At 45.4% G+C, this 13,781-nt stretch overlaps 1 long non-coding RNA gene across 1 annotated transcript; it reads left to right on the plus strand.

The window, feature by feature from the left end:
• Nucleotides 1-3,187: 3,187 nt before the first annotated feature.
• Nucleotides 3,188-8,215, plus strand: LOC138917755 (uncharacterized). The gene is made up of 2 exons (XR_011426200.1): nucleotides 3,188-3,464; nucleotides 7,073-8,215. It is a non-coding gene; the product is annotated as an uncharacterized lncRNA (long non-coding RNA).
• The last annotated feature ends 5,566 nt before the right edge of the window (nucleotides 8,216-13,781 follow it).

The raw sequence follows: 13,781 nt of genomic DNA on the forward strand, positions 1-13,781 counted from the left end.
CACTTTTCATTTCAGTCATTTTTGCGACATGATACAAACAGAGCTGCAGCCTCTGCAGCCTCCAACCCACTGCCTTTCCTTCACCCGACGTACGACAAGGACTCTTTAGAGCCCCCTGGTCCAGGACCTGTGCTAGGTTAAAAAGGTGAGTAAAACTCACAGTTCTCATCCCCAGCATGCTGAGTCAGGCAGGACCTACATGATTTCTCCCCCTCGCCCATCCCCCAGCACAGGTAGGGCCGGGACAGTGTTTTATCCCTCTCTGAATCCCCGCCTCCTCAGACCTCACAACGGCCCCTTTGCCCAGCCCAAAGCCTTGTTTTCATGGACTCTCCATAGGTGTTTGCTGATGCAGGGGCTGGAAGCAGGGAAGCTGAAAGGCTATGTAGCCCAGCGGTTCTGAAAGGGGCAATACCAACTCCCAGGAGTGTTTTAAGAAATTGTGGGCCACTTTTGTTTGCTAGTGGGGGCAACGGATGCTAGATGTCCTGCGATGCAAGGGACAGTCCTGTACAATGAAGACCTGTTCTCTATCCCACCTGTCTGTCCAATGTTTCTCCAGACAGTCATATATTGAAAACCTTGGTTTTCTGAGCCTTGAACTTCTAACTCCATATTACATATAAATACAAAGTATTTTTGAGTGGTTTTAATATGTATTGAATATTCCAGAAACATAACCACTGTGAACACGGAGGGAAAATTGTACTTGATTTCAATCAGCACTTTACTAAGAGTTGTTCACTGTTTTGGAAAATCACATCCTGGATGGCAACTCTGCTCCTGGTGTTAGCGTCACCAAGAAAACAACACATGGATGTCACTCCACATGTGTAGCTGTTGTTTCACCCTCACTCTATGTGGAGATCCAAACTTCTCTCATTACGTCTTTTGGTGTAATGGTGCTTGGGTATTTACACATTGAATATGTAATTGAATACATATATGCATATATACATATCCTTTTATTTCTCATTTTTGATATTATTAAGGCATTGAATTGAATTTTTGAAACTATGCGTGCAAGTAGTTTATATTTTTTATGAATTTCATTTCAGGATAATGTAGGGGGTATTATAAAATATTTGTTATCAAAGGAGAACATGGGGTCCGATGAGGTGAAGAATGCTGGACCTAGTTTGTCCCCTCAGCTTTGGTCTCAGCTGTCCCCAAGGGATGCAATCTATCGAAATTTTAAAGCTTTCAAGATGAAGAGTTTTTACCATCCTCCATGGCAACCCATTTATTAAATGACTAATGTTGCAGGTCCCTGTGGTGTGAGTGAATCATCTGTTCAGCCTCCAGCAGAAGTGATGGTGTGCTGGGGACCATGTTGAATCTCAGGCCCTTCTAAATTACTTTTCTTGGCTTGGGAAGGACGTTGGGGCAGAGGGAATGGTGAGTGGCAAGAATCTAGCTACAGACAGCCAGAATGGAGAAGGAATGGGGAGGGCCTCATAGAGAGCAGGTTTTAAAGATAGAAGCTTGGGCTGTAGGCCCTGTGTGGCCACTAATCTGTGAATGGTCTGGACAAATGCACAGAACGAGGTGTCTGGGCTGGACCCATCCAGTGCTGGCAGTCTGTGACTCTGTGGCTGGTTCTTTGGTTCTTCAGTGTTGGCTCAGAGTGAGCAGTTAAAGAGCAAGTGCTTTAAAGTCACAGCCTGGACTCCAAATCCTGGCTCCTCCATTTAATAGCTGGGTGACCTTCAGAAAGTGACTTAACCCCTCTGAGGCTCAGTGACCTTGCCTGTAATATGAAGAGCAAAAAAGCACCCACTCCAAAGGGGACGTGTGCACATTGAAGGAGACAATGGATGTAGTGCTCCCGGCACCTACTAAATGTGCATTATTACTGTGGCCCCGCCCACCACCAAGGACTTGCGACCAACCTGTCCACTGTGCTTCTGTACTGTTGTCGGCTGTGAAAGGACATGAGAGGTGCCCCCACCAACACACAGCGGTGCTCACAACACAGATCGCTTGAACTCACCCTGTACCAAGTGACCCAGTCTGATATTTCTGATCTAAATACCCAGCCCTAAACCAAAGCTAAAACCTTCCTACACTCCAGGTCACAGAAGCCCAACCCACATTAAGATAATCATCAGATTTAAAATGAAAAGGGGCCACGTTGAAAGCATTTGGCTATTGAAATAATAGGTTGATATGAGCTCATTGTTCATTCGTTTAACAAATACTTTTCTATGCCTACTGTGTGCTAAGAGCTGTGCTAGTGGATCCAGTGGTGAGAAAAACAGACATCTACGATGTGCAAAGCAGAGTGGTTGCTACCATTTTCTATTTGGCTGCCAGAGGCACATAGAATTTAACGATAATATCTGCATAACACTTAGGAGTTTTCAAAGAACTTGCACAACAAACATATGAACAGTCATTATCACTCCCATTATGTAGATCAGGAAACAGAGGCTCCAAGATGCGATGCATGTCGCCCAAGGTCAACGATCCCTCTTGCAAGGGGCAGAGCAGAAACTCATACCCAGGTCAGTCTAGCACTGTTCCCACTATGCCACACTGCCTCTCACACTGCATAGGGTGGTTTGGATGGAGCGTAATCTCCTGGCTATGCTAATAAAAATATGCTCTTCCTGAATCTAATTGAGAGTGGCTTACTCTGGGCTCCCTGACCTAGCTAAATGTTGTTGGAATCATGGGATGGTTGGGATGCCAGGCCTCTATCCCCTCCTCTAGGTTGGTTCATTGGGTACAAGGAGGTGAAGAGTCAGGACAAAGCCCAAGGCTGTGACACTCTCAGGAAGCAAGTGGACCCAGCAGATGTGCAGACCAACTTAGGCCTGCCCCAGGTGGAGGCTTTTGCTGTATCAGTAGGCTCATCTATGCAACGGGCTTGGCACCTTGTCTGCCTGAAGGCAGGGGGCTCGGCAGGAAGGCCGGTGTTGTCCCATCTCACCCTCAGAACCCCGATTATAAGTCTGTGACTCAGAGCGTCTACACGTCTGCACGGCTGAGAGGTGCTAATTGGTTCACATGCTGTTTTCCAAGATGTGAGCTGGGAAGGCCTAGCTCTTCTGGCACAGCCCATTCCAGAGCATCCCCTGGGGTTCTCCATGATTCTGGGGCAGGACATGGGGGAGGGGCAGTGAAGAAGAGAGAGTGTTGGAAAATGCGAGCAAGGAGTGAACATTATAAATCCACTGGCTACCAAAATTACTGAAGCTGAAGACAGCAAACAACTCTGCTGAAGGACAGTTCTAGGGATTTTCTTTCCCACCAATCAGTGCACAAGTGTATGTGCCTGTCTATCTGTCCCTGATGGGATTATAGCTCAAGTCCTGGTGGTTCAACCCTCCCAGGGTCATAGAGGGTAAATGCGAAGACAGAGCCACCTCTGGCCAAGTCCTCAGGAGTCTCAGAGCCCTCGTGCAAGACACTTTGTTCTTGTGCCTTCTTTCCTTCCTGGGACCAACAAGGGGTTAAAGGTAAGGCGGTGCCTGGAAGACCTGATAGACACAAAGGTCGTGTGCGTGCATGCAGAAGTGTGCCTGTGTATCGTGTATGCATGTGTGTCAGGAGGGGCTTGCAGAGTGAGTGGGGCCTGGGCACATTTTATCTGGTACACTGGGGCCTTCCCAAGGGGAAACACACCTGGCCACGAGCTGCCTGGCCTGCTCCCTGGGAGAAGAGGGCTGGGGCGCACACGGCTTCATTAATAGCCCAAGCCTCCCAGGCCCCTTTCCCCTAAGTCGTTCCCATTTGCGGTTCCAGTGGGGTTTTGTTTTTGGTTCTCATGAGTTATTTTCTGCCCTCTGCCCTTCTGCCCTCTGTCCTTCTGTGGTGGGTCAGCTGAGGGAGCTGACTGGTGGCACGCAGTCCTGTCATCCAAGAAGAATGGCCGGGGGTAAGGGGTGGGGATAAGGGGATGGGAGGGTGGGGTCTCCCACAGAAAGCCTCCACCAAGTGCTTTGTGGGGACTCCAGGGTTATTGTCGCAGACAACTGGGACCAATGTGGAGCAAACCAGGCATTTAGAAAAGGATCTAAGTAGAGATATGGGGGAGGTGCTTCTGAGGACTTCCAATGCCTAAGGCTTACCCCTAAGGGAAGGGACAAATGTGCCCCCTCTGCGCAGAAGGATGGAGGTCGTGCAGGGTGCAGCCTAGAATTCCCCAACAGGTGCTAAGGCCGCAGACTCAGGCTCAGCTCTTCCTTGTTTCTGTCTTCCTTCTCGCTGGGAGCCAAGGTTTGCAGAATAGACAGGAGACTCCACTGAAGTGGTTCATACACAGCATCACAAGCAGACACCTTACTAATTTAGGTCAATTTTGTTAAGAAAGAGAGAACATCTTGCGCCCTAATAGCTGTCATTATTTGACGAGGGTGGTGATATTCATGACACCTGTTCCTTACTACCCCTCAGGGATCTTGCACAGATAAATATGTTTATCAAGTGTTTCCTGCTTCAGAAGAAAGAGGAATGCAGCTGACTTAGGATCTCCAGGGGGAGATGTCTCCAGGGAGCTGGGGATGGGGCCTGACATTGAGGAGAAAAGTTAGCCCTAGATTTGTAAATCTAGGAGTGATTGATTCACTCTGAGTTGAAGCTTGAAGTTGTGAAAGTGGATGATATTTTAGAGAAACAAAGTATTGGAATCGAAAAAATGACTAAGGATTGAAGCCTGGGGTTGATCACCTTGAAGAGTGAAGGAAGGGGGAGAATCATGCTTCGTTCAACTTTGTGTCTCTTCAACTAGTCCAGTGCCTAGAATGTGCTCAAGAGAGGGAGGGAGGGAGGAAGGGAGATAGTAAGGAAAGAAGGGAGGAAAAGAAGGAGGGAAGAGAGGAAGGAAAGGAGGAAAGGAGAGAGGGAGGGAGGAAGGCCATCAGAATGGCAAGGGAACTAATATTTATCCAGTGCCTATTCTGTGCCACAGACTTCGAATACATCACCACCCTTAATATTCCCCACAACTCTGTAAATAGAGATGATTCTTCTCATGTTACAGATGACAGTCCAGCAGTTCAGAGATGGGTGCCCACAGGTGCACAGGTAGTAAGCGGTAGAGATCAGACATGATCCCAGCCTTTTCAACCCATTTTCTTTTCACCATATTCCTGTAGGAGGGAAACAAAAAACAGCTGGTCAGAGTACAAGCTTAGAGAGAATTGGTAACACACAGGAGAAGCAAGAGCAAAGCAACGTTTGTTCAAGACTGGGGGACCAGAGTGTTTCTTTCAACAAGGTGGATGGAACTCCCAAGATAGGAAGAAATGAAATATTCTGGGATGGGGTGGAGTGGGGAGTGGCATTTAAGAGAAATGGCCTGTACAGGTAATATGGGCGTAGAAAAGAAAGAGGAGCCTGGAGGGGTAGGGAGGGGCTCAGGGAAGTCTGCAGAGACTTAAAATGAATGGAGAATAAGAGTTCACTAGAAGAAAAGACAGGCAAGGCTGTTTCAGGCAGGAGGAACCACATGAAGACCTAAAATGCATGACCTGTGTGTCAGTTAAAATGGAGTTTGGCAGGGAGCAGCAGAAAACCTGAACCCAGTGGCTTAAACAAGTAAGGGGTTCATTTTTCTCATATAACAGGAAGACCAGAGGGAGAGAGCACAGGGCTGGTGTGGCAGTTTAATGAGGATTTTGGGGACCGACTCCTTCTGTCCTCCTGCTCTAGCATCCTTAGCTCAAGGCTTTTGTCCTGTTCATCATAAAATGGTTGCTGCCACTCTAAACATTGCTTCAGAGTTCCAGGCAGGAAGAAGAGGGAAACGATGGACAAAGCTTTGTCCATTTATGTTGGTGGGAAGACTTCCTCCAGGACTTCTGCCCACCTTGAACCAGCCAGAATGGTATAACCTGGCAACTTACCTGCAAGAGAGGGTGGGAATTTGAGTATTTCTCTCTCCACCCTCTGTAGAGAGGAAGGTCAAGCAGAAGGATATTGGACAGGTGTTGATCAAACCAAACTATGGAATCAGCCACAGTGAGTTTGGGAAAGGTGTGAGTGGTTGAGAGCAGTCAGAAGATGTGAGAAGTGACCGGAGATGGAGCTGGTAGGTGGGAACTGAATTGTGAGTGCCCTTCTTTCTCCAGACTTAGCTTAGACAGCTTCTAAGAGGCCAGACCCTGGTGGCCTGTCAGTACTTTAGTTGTGACCCTGGGTTTGGTCCTCAGCAAGAGTGAGTACATCTCTGCAGAAGGGTCTACTCTTAATTCTCTGGAGAATCTCATGGATAAACACGTTTCTCTTTTTCCCATCATATCCCTTCTTCCGTCCGTCCACGCAGTACTGATTAAGCATCTACCATCCATGTGTCAGGCACTGTGCTGAGGTTGTTCTCTCTCCCTCACTCTCCCCCGCCCTCTCTCTCTCTCTCCCTCTCTCGCCCTCAGTTCCCCAGGCTGGGCCAAGACCTTTTCCAAACGTGGGAGCCTAAGGATGAAGAGTTATCTAAGACAGTTGCTATTTCAGTTCGGAACTTGAAGCTAAAAATGTTCGAATGGAAAAAAAAGTTTAAAAATATAGATGTGTATTTTTCTAAAACCCCATTAAGCTGTCAAGGGCCCTCAGTGTGTGTTTCCTTTCCCATCGTTGCTAATCGGCAAGGTATGTGTATGCCCTAAACAGAAGAGCGGCCAGCCTCCTCCTCTTTCCCTTCCCCACCTCTTTCTGCTGTTGCTGGCATTGAGCTGTTCCCTAGCCTTGGGTACCCAGGAGCAGGGCCTCCACTCCCCAGGGAGATACTGGATGGAACAGCACCCCAGCTTCTCCATAGAGCCTGGGACAGCAGAGCCAGCATTCCCAATGGCACAGTCAGACTGTCTGGGCTCAGATCCTGGCCGCATCACCAATTAGGTGTATAACTTTGAGGGTTTTATTTTTCTGCGTCTCAGCTTCCGCATCTGTAAAATGGGATAGATAACATTACCTACATAGTAGTGTCGCTGTGAGATTAAATGAACACGTACAGCACATAGAACAGTGCCCGGGTTTGTAGCAGATGTTCAATGCATGTTGCCCATTATTATTGTTACCATTACTAGTATTGCTAGTGCCTCATGCTCTCCATTCCTTTCTCCAAATTCAGATAGTCTCAAGGGAAAACTAGAAAATGGACCTCAAGATCTCCTTTTCCAATAACATAATTTGAAGATGAGAAAATGGAACAGAAGCGACTTTCCTAAAGCTGCTCGGTTCATCAGCGGCAGAGCCAGGACGTGGGTCCAAGTCCCTTTCCAGACTACCATTGCTTGGGCCGCTCCTCCTCCTCTCTTCCCAGCGCACTGAATGCTGGCACCAAGTATTTCATATTTTCATTGTTTCCAAATGTGTCCCTTCACTCCATCTCATCATCGTGGCCTGTCTTGCGTTGCTTGTGTCCAGAAAGCAGAAACCATACAGGTCTCTTGTTTTGCACAGCGCCCATCACAGCAGCCAGGCAGACAGAAGCCTGAGGAGGAGCAGCTTAGAAGAGGGACTGATGGTGGGGATGCCCTGGGGCAGTTCCAGAGTGGCAGCTCTCCACTCAGACTGGAGGCAGCATCTTGAGACGCTCCCTCTTCCTCAACTTCTCCTCTGGCTAAATGAGAGATTGCTTCAAAAGAAGTATTTACAAGAGGAGATTTGAATATAAGCCAGAATATAGAGAGCACTTTCTAGCCCTGGAACCGTATGATTCTGATATTTATATAAATGCACAGCATCACTTCCAACCCACGGATAAGAGGTAGGGGACGGAGGTTCTGGGGATATTGTGTACATTCCCACTTATTGATCTGGGTTGATCTAGGAGCAGCCCTTCCAGAAGGAGATGAGTATTGTGTATATATATACATACAAACATAAATATATGTGTCTACATAGAAATAAATACTTTGTATACTTTTTCTATACATTATTATGTTTTGACGTCTTAAAAAACCTTTCTGGCAGGGGAGAGAATTCTCCTCCCGGGACTAGCCAGTTCTTAGAGACAGCAAAGGACTCAGCCAGGCACATGCATCTGTTGTGCAGGCTAACCAATCCGGAGCCGCCCCTCCTCTATCTGCCTGTCCACTCCAGAGGGCGAGATTCCTCTGCCTCAATCATCCCAGAGCCAGGTTCTGAGCAACCAGAGACCACCCTATAACCCAAAGCCCACTGAAATTGTTCAAACTAGTCAGTCCTGAGCCATTCACCCTGCCCTGCCTTGCCTTTCCTGCGGAAACCCCAATAAAGACCTTGGCCTAAACCTTCTCTTCACTCCTGTCTTCTGTCTCCTGATCACCCCGGTGTCTTTCCCATGTGATCCTGTGCCATGCCTTCTGTCTCTAGGACCTGTGAGCACAATAAAGTTTGTTTTTTCCTGAGCCTCTCCTTTGTGTCCTCTTGTGGCCACACCTGACTGACCATCACATGAAATACAGAACAAGGTGCAAAAGTTCCCCAAACATCTCACTAGCCCATGACATTACGTCTGGTCTCTTCACTACATCAGCTGCTCAGAAACCACGTGGACTGATTATTAGTTGTCCAGGTTGCATAATGTAGTTGCTACATGTGCTATGTGCACCATGAAATCATGTGGACTGATTGTTAGGTGCCTGGGGTGTGTACTGTAGCGTGCAACGTGTGCTACATGTACCACGAAGGATCCCAAGACAGGCATGCCAAGATCCCAGTGTTTGAGAAGCTTGTAATTTAGTTGAGAAGATAAGCTATACATAGGTGAATAGTTAAATGACAGTTCAAGACATCCTAGCACAGCACAAATAAGGGTGAGGACAAATAAGTGCCAGCCCCAGCGTGCTGAGAAAGGCCACTGGGCCGGGGGTCAGGAAACGAGGGCCCTGCTCCAGGACTACCAACATCTTGCTCTGTCACCTGAGTAATCCTTAACCCCTCGGGAAGTGAGCGCTTGGCCTGGACCCCTAACTCCTTGTGTTCACCTCTGTGGGCCTCCAATCTGCTCATCCTGCAAATATGGTGGGAATTGCTGCCTGCTCTCCAGGGCTGCTGCAGCTCTCCTGCTCTGTGGGTCTCAGAATGCCTGCTCCACAAGTTCAGGACTGGGACTGGGCTTCTGGTGGAAGACCCAGCTACAAGACTGGTGGCAGACACACAGAAGGACCTGCCAGTGCACCTCATCCTCTCACATCTGGGGTTGCAGGCCCCTCTCCACACTGGACAACTGACGGGCCAGAGAGAAGCAGGGTCAGGAGAGTTCCATGGCGAGGAGGGTTCTGCTGCCAAAGTGCACAGCCTCCAGGCCTGATTCACTGCCTGAGAAATGCAGAAAGAGAGAAGAAAAGCACTTTTGGGAAAGCATTCTCAGAAAAACACTGTGCGCTTGAAAACAGCTATCATTGTCCCTCATTTATTTTATATGAAACAAGCGTTCAAACAAATTCTAGAACTTTCCTGTGGGCCATTGGCCTGAAGGAGTACTTGCATGTTGCTGCAGTGACTGACTTTTCAGCACAGCTTCCCCTGGCGCCATCTTCTGAGATGCCTGAACCACATCCCTTATTAATGTCCAAATGCTTGTGACCCCCCAATGCAGGCTCAGCGAGTCATCGTCAAAAGAAAGATTTCTTGGACTCTCAAGTTCTTGTAGTGGTGCTCCTTGATTCAGAGAATAGCATGGATTAGCACGGGGATAGGACTCATGGGCGGTGAAGAGCTGCAGTGGCTTGAGGGCAGGGCTAAATTTACAAGGCAGAGGCATGTGAGTTATTTCTTTACAAGACAAAGGAAAGATTACGTAAAAAAAGTCATTAAAATGGTATCAGCTCACGTGGGGTCTGGTTAGCAGGTGGTCCTATAACTTTGGATACGAATCAGGTCGACTCAGGTCAGGACATCCTGTGCTTCCGGGAGGATGAGCTCGATCAGTATGCAGGGCAGGACGCCTTAGGCTTTTCTCCCTGGGGCAGCCTTGATCCTCATCATAAAATCCCCCTTGAACCCATTTGGCCTCGAAATCTTTTGGGGGTATGGACTACGGTCAGTCTTCTGTAACTACCTCCAGCTGTACAAGATCGTAGAGCTGTCCCTAAATGGGGCCATAGGGGTACAGGAAGGAAGTTCAGTGGACCGAAGGTTGTGCCTGCAGAGTCCAAGGCTGACAAGGTATACAGATCCTCTGGAGACGAGAGAATCATTTGATGAGAAGTGGTCCAGGAGACGAAACTTCGTTGACATGTGGAAGACAAACAATGAAATAGACAACAAATTATAATAAGAAATACAAACAATATGATTAACTCAAAGAAAAAAGCTTTGATAGTAATCCAGAGACCTGGACCTGACCAGGAGTCCAACCAATCATTTAGGGATAGGGTAGGGTCAGAAATGGATTTAATTTGGTGGCTCATATCAAAGAGGAAGCCAGAGATATTTTGATGGTAGTCAGGAATATAGACACAACATTTGGTTTTTATAATGGCACAAGTGCCCCCGTGCGCTGCCATCAAGACATCCAGTGCCATTCAGTTTTGGAAGGCCATCTCTACACATTTGGGATACTTCTAAATTGAGCAGCAAAAGGCTGTGTTGTGTATTGTTTAATGCCTTCACGGTAAATTTGTTTAGGGCTTCCATGTGCCAGATGACACTTCTGAGTCCTAACTGGGGAAGAAAAATTGAGGCAAGGTGATCATACCAGTGGAAGACAGAATGGATCCAGCGTTGTTGTAGGTTGGGTAGGTTAGCAGGAGGAGATAAAGTAAATGTAGTTCTACCTTGCATCCAGAGGAAGCCTAGGGTGCACCATCCAATCCATCCAGGCAGCAGCCAAGGCCATAAAGCTGGAGCCGCATAAACATTGAGTGCTGTTAGGAGCTAACCGATGTATGCTGGGCCATTTATCCCAGTCAGTCCCAAACCAATCAATATTTTTTAAGGCTATGCTATCAGAACACATGGAATGGGGAATTTGTCCCATAGGTTGGGTGCTATTAGGCCACGTATCACAAGTGTGATTGGTTTGTTCCCAACATAGAGTGGCCTTTTGACTGAGTTGACCACTGGTAGGAGTGAGCCAAATATATTTGTCCCAAATTTGATATAGTCCATCCTGTGTGTATCAATAAGCTGGGGACTTTACCTTTGGAACTTGTTGTTTATGATGCACCTGTGACAAGGCAAACTTAGTTAGTATTTGGGCAGTAGAATTGAAGGAAAAAGTTTGATTGTAGCCAGGGAGCTCCCAGGTATCAGAGACGAATGGCCACAAGGAGACATTATCATTAGTAATAGATAAATCTTTTAGAGGAGAAGAGCTAGAATCTAATATCCATGAATGTGTAATATAGCTTCTACTGAAACATAATTTTTCTCTCTAAAATCTCCCTCATTTTTACAAAAGATAGCCAAGTTAAGATCAACTGGTTTGCAAAATAAGTGTAGCTTCAATAAAACTTGGTCCAACTATTTACATAAGTGCAGCAAGAATAGCAATTGCTTATATAGGCTCTTTTAAATCTGCTTTGCTGGAATTTTTTATGAGGAACCTCAAATTGGACTATAAAGCCTCTCGAGGCCAGGAAAGCCAAGCCAAAGACTTGCCATCAAATCTTGCCTGCAATACCTACAGATTTGGGTGGATTCCGCTCTTTTCGAGGTCCCCCCAAATATTTCAAGGTTTCTTGCACCTGCCAGGAGAAGTGAGCGTCCTTACTTACCAGGTAAGATTGCTGGAATCTCTGTAAACAAGGTACCAGGCCAACATTTCCAAGTGGCTTTGTTCCAGAAAGTCAACCTTATTCCTCAAAGGCAGTATTGTCATATCTGAGACTGTATGTTTCTCTCAAATATGACATTCCAGCCAAAGCCTCAGCAATAAAACCAACGTTTCCCAATGTGCCCTGCTATAAGGAGAGCAGATTCAGGGATGGCCCGGTGGCGCAGTGGTTAAGTTTGAACATTCTGCTTCTCGGCGGCCCGGGGTTCTCCAGTTCAGATCCTGGGTGCAGACATGGCACCACTTGGCAAAAGGCCATGCTGTGGTAGGCATCCCATGTATAAAGTGGAGGAAGATGAGCATGGATGTTAGCTCAGGGCTGGTCTTCCTCAGCCAAAAGAGGAGGATTGGTGGTGGTTAGCTTAGGGCTGATTTTCCTCAAAAAAAAAAAAAAAAAAAAAAAAAAAATATATATATATATATATATATAAGGAGAGCAGATTCTTATTGAACTTACGCAAATAACTATATTGCCATGAAATAACCATACTCACTCAAAGAGTTTCCAAATTCTGGAGGGATCAGGTAGGGAGAAAAAGATAAATGTTTCAGTTCTGCTCACAAAGGTATAATTTCACGAAATTGCTGTAAGTCATAGTTAGCATAAGAGAAAAGAGAAAAGATTTCCTTAAATCTGAGAACACAAAACAAAACATCAAAAATTCAACAATATTTCAAATAAAAGTTATAAAAAATTATAATCATCCTCACCAGTTCATACAGTCCTGTATAATCAATTCTTGATCTTAGTCTTCTGTTAGGCAGGTTTATGAGGCCAAGTTTCTCTGTTAGAATTCCATAATTTCTTACCCAATTCGGTTCTACCATGTGAAAGTTTATCAGAAAGCTGTATTCTAGAATCCTGTGTCAGAATCCTTTCCACGAATTTCTCTGAAGACAAAATATATTTGCAAAACCATGAAGCATCAGAGTAAAACAGCAACTATCTGCAAATGACAGAATATTCAAAAAGGAAACTGACAAAGAAGCTTGGCTGTGACATCAAGATAATAACTAGAATTATGGTTGATAACCAGGACAGATCAGAATTTTAGGAATGTTATATAATTTTAAAACATTTATAGCAATATCATTCACCCACATAATACCACCTAAGAAAGTTTATCATCACTTATTTGACAATGCTTAGCATGTAGTTTAATAGACAAAATAAGCCTAATTAGTTTAGTATTTTCCTCCCTTAGGAAGAGAGCATGAATTTCTTTGAGAAGTCTCAGGGGTCCTCTGAAAATCCTCAGAGAAACACTCTTTCTTCTTCCAGGTCAAAAGAAAGGCTTTATTCAGGACTTGAATATTCTTTTGAGGGAGAAGCTTGTCAAAAATATCAATAGGTTTTAAAACCCTTGTTCAAATAGGAAACAAGTCTCACTAGGAAACAACCCTCAGGTATATATTCAAAATGACAAGAGAAACAGTCAAGAGCAGTTAAAACAGTCAAAAAATCTTAAGCGAGATCTCTTTCTTTCTGAACATAGGAAATCATTTTAGCAAAACATAGATTTTCTGTCTTTTAGGTAGACTTAGAGCAGGCCAAAAGTTCAACGAAATTATCTTTTGAGAGAAAACCAAATTTGAACTTTTGCACCAGCTTATTTTTAACATTAAAACTCATTTACTTAACTGGATTTACTTTAATCTTAGCCAACTTGACCAGGCATAAAACTCTCTGAGACCTTCTCTTTCACAAACCTTCTAAAATTTTCTTTTTACATTCGGAATTTGTCCCATGCTCTCATTCTTCCCTTCTAGTACTTTAGAACAAATTTATCTTTCTTAATCCAACAAACAGAAATACTTACATTCTTTATACCCTCTTCACTGTAAACATACACTACTTTCCTTGAATACAGAGCCATTTTCCTTATTAATTTCCAGTAGCTTTAATTACATATATTAACTACAGTTTTTAAACACTTACAGACCCTAGTGAAAACTAAAAAACTAATCAACTGTGAACTGTCTTTTATATCAACATTCTCAACACTTTTCATAGGAAACATGCTGCTTCACAGTAATAAAACACAGGTATGTTTACTAACAGACCCAAACATCC

Source organism: Equus caballus, chromosome 15, assembly GCF_041296265.1.
Source record: "Equus caballus isolate H_3958 breed thoroughbred chromosome 15, TB-T2T, whole genome shotgun sequence".
Lineage (NCBI taxonomy): Eukaryota > Metazoa > Chordata > Mammalia > Perissodactyla > Equidae > Equus > Equus caballus.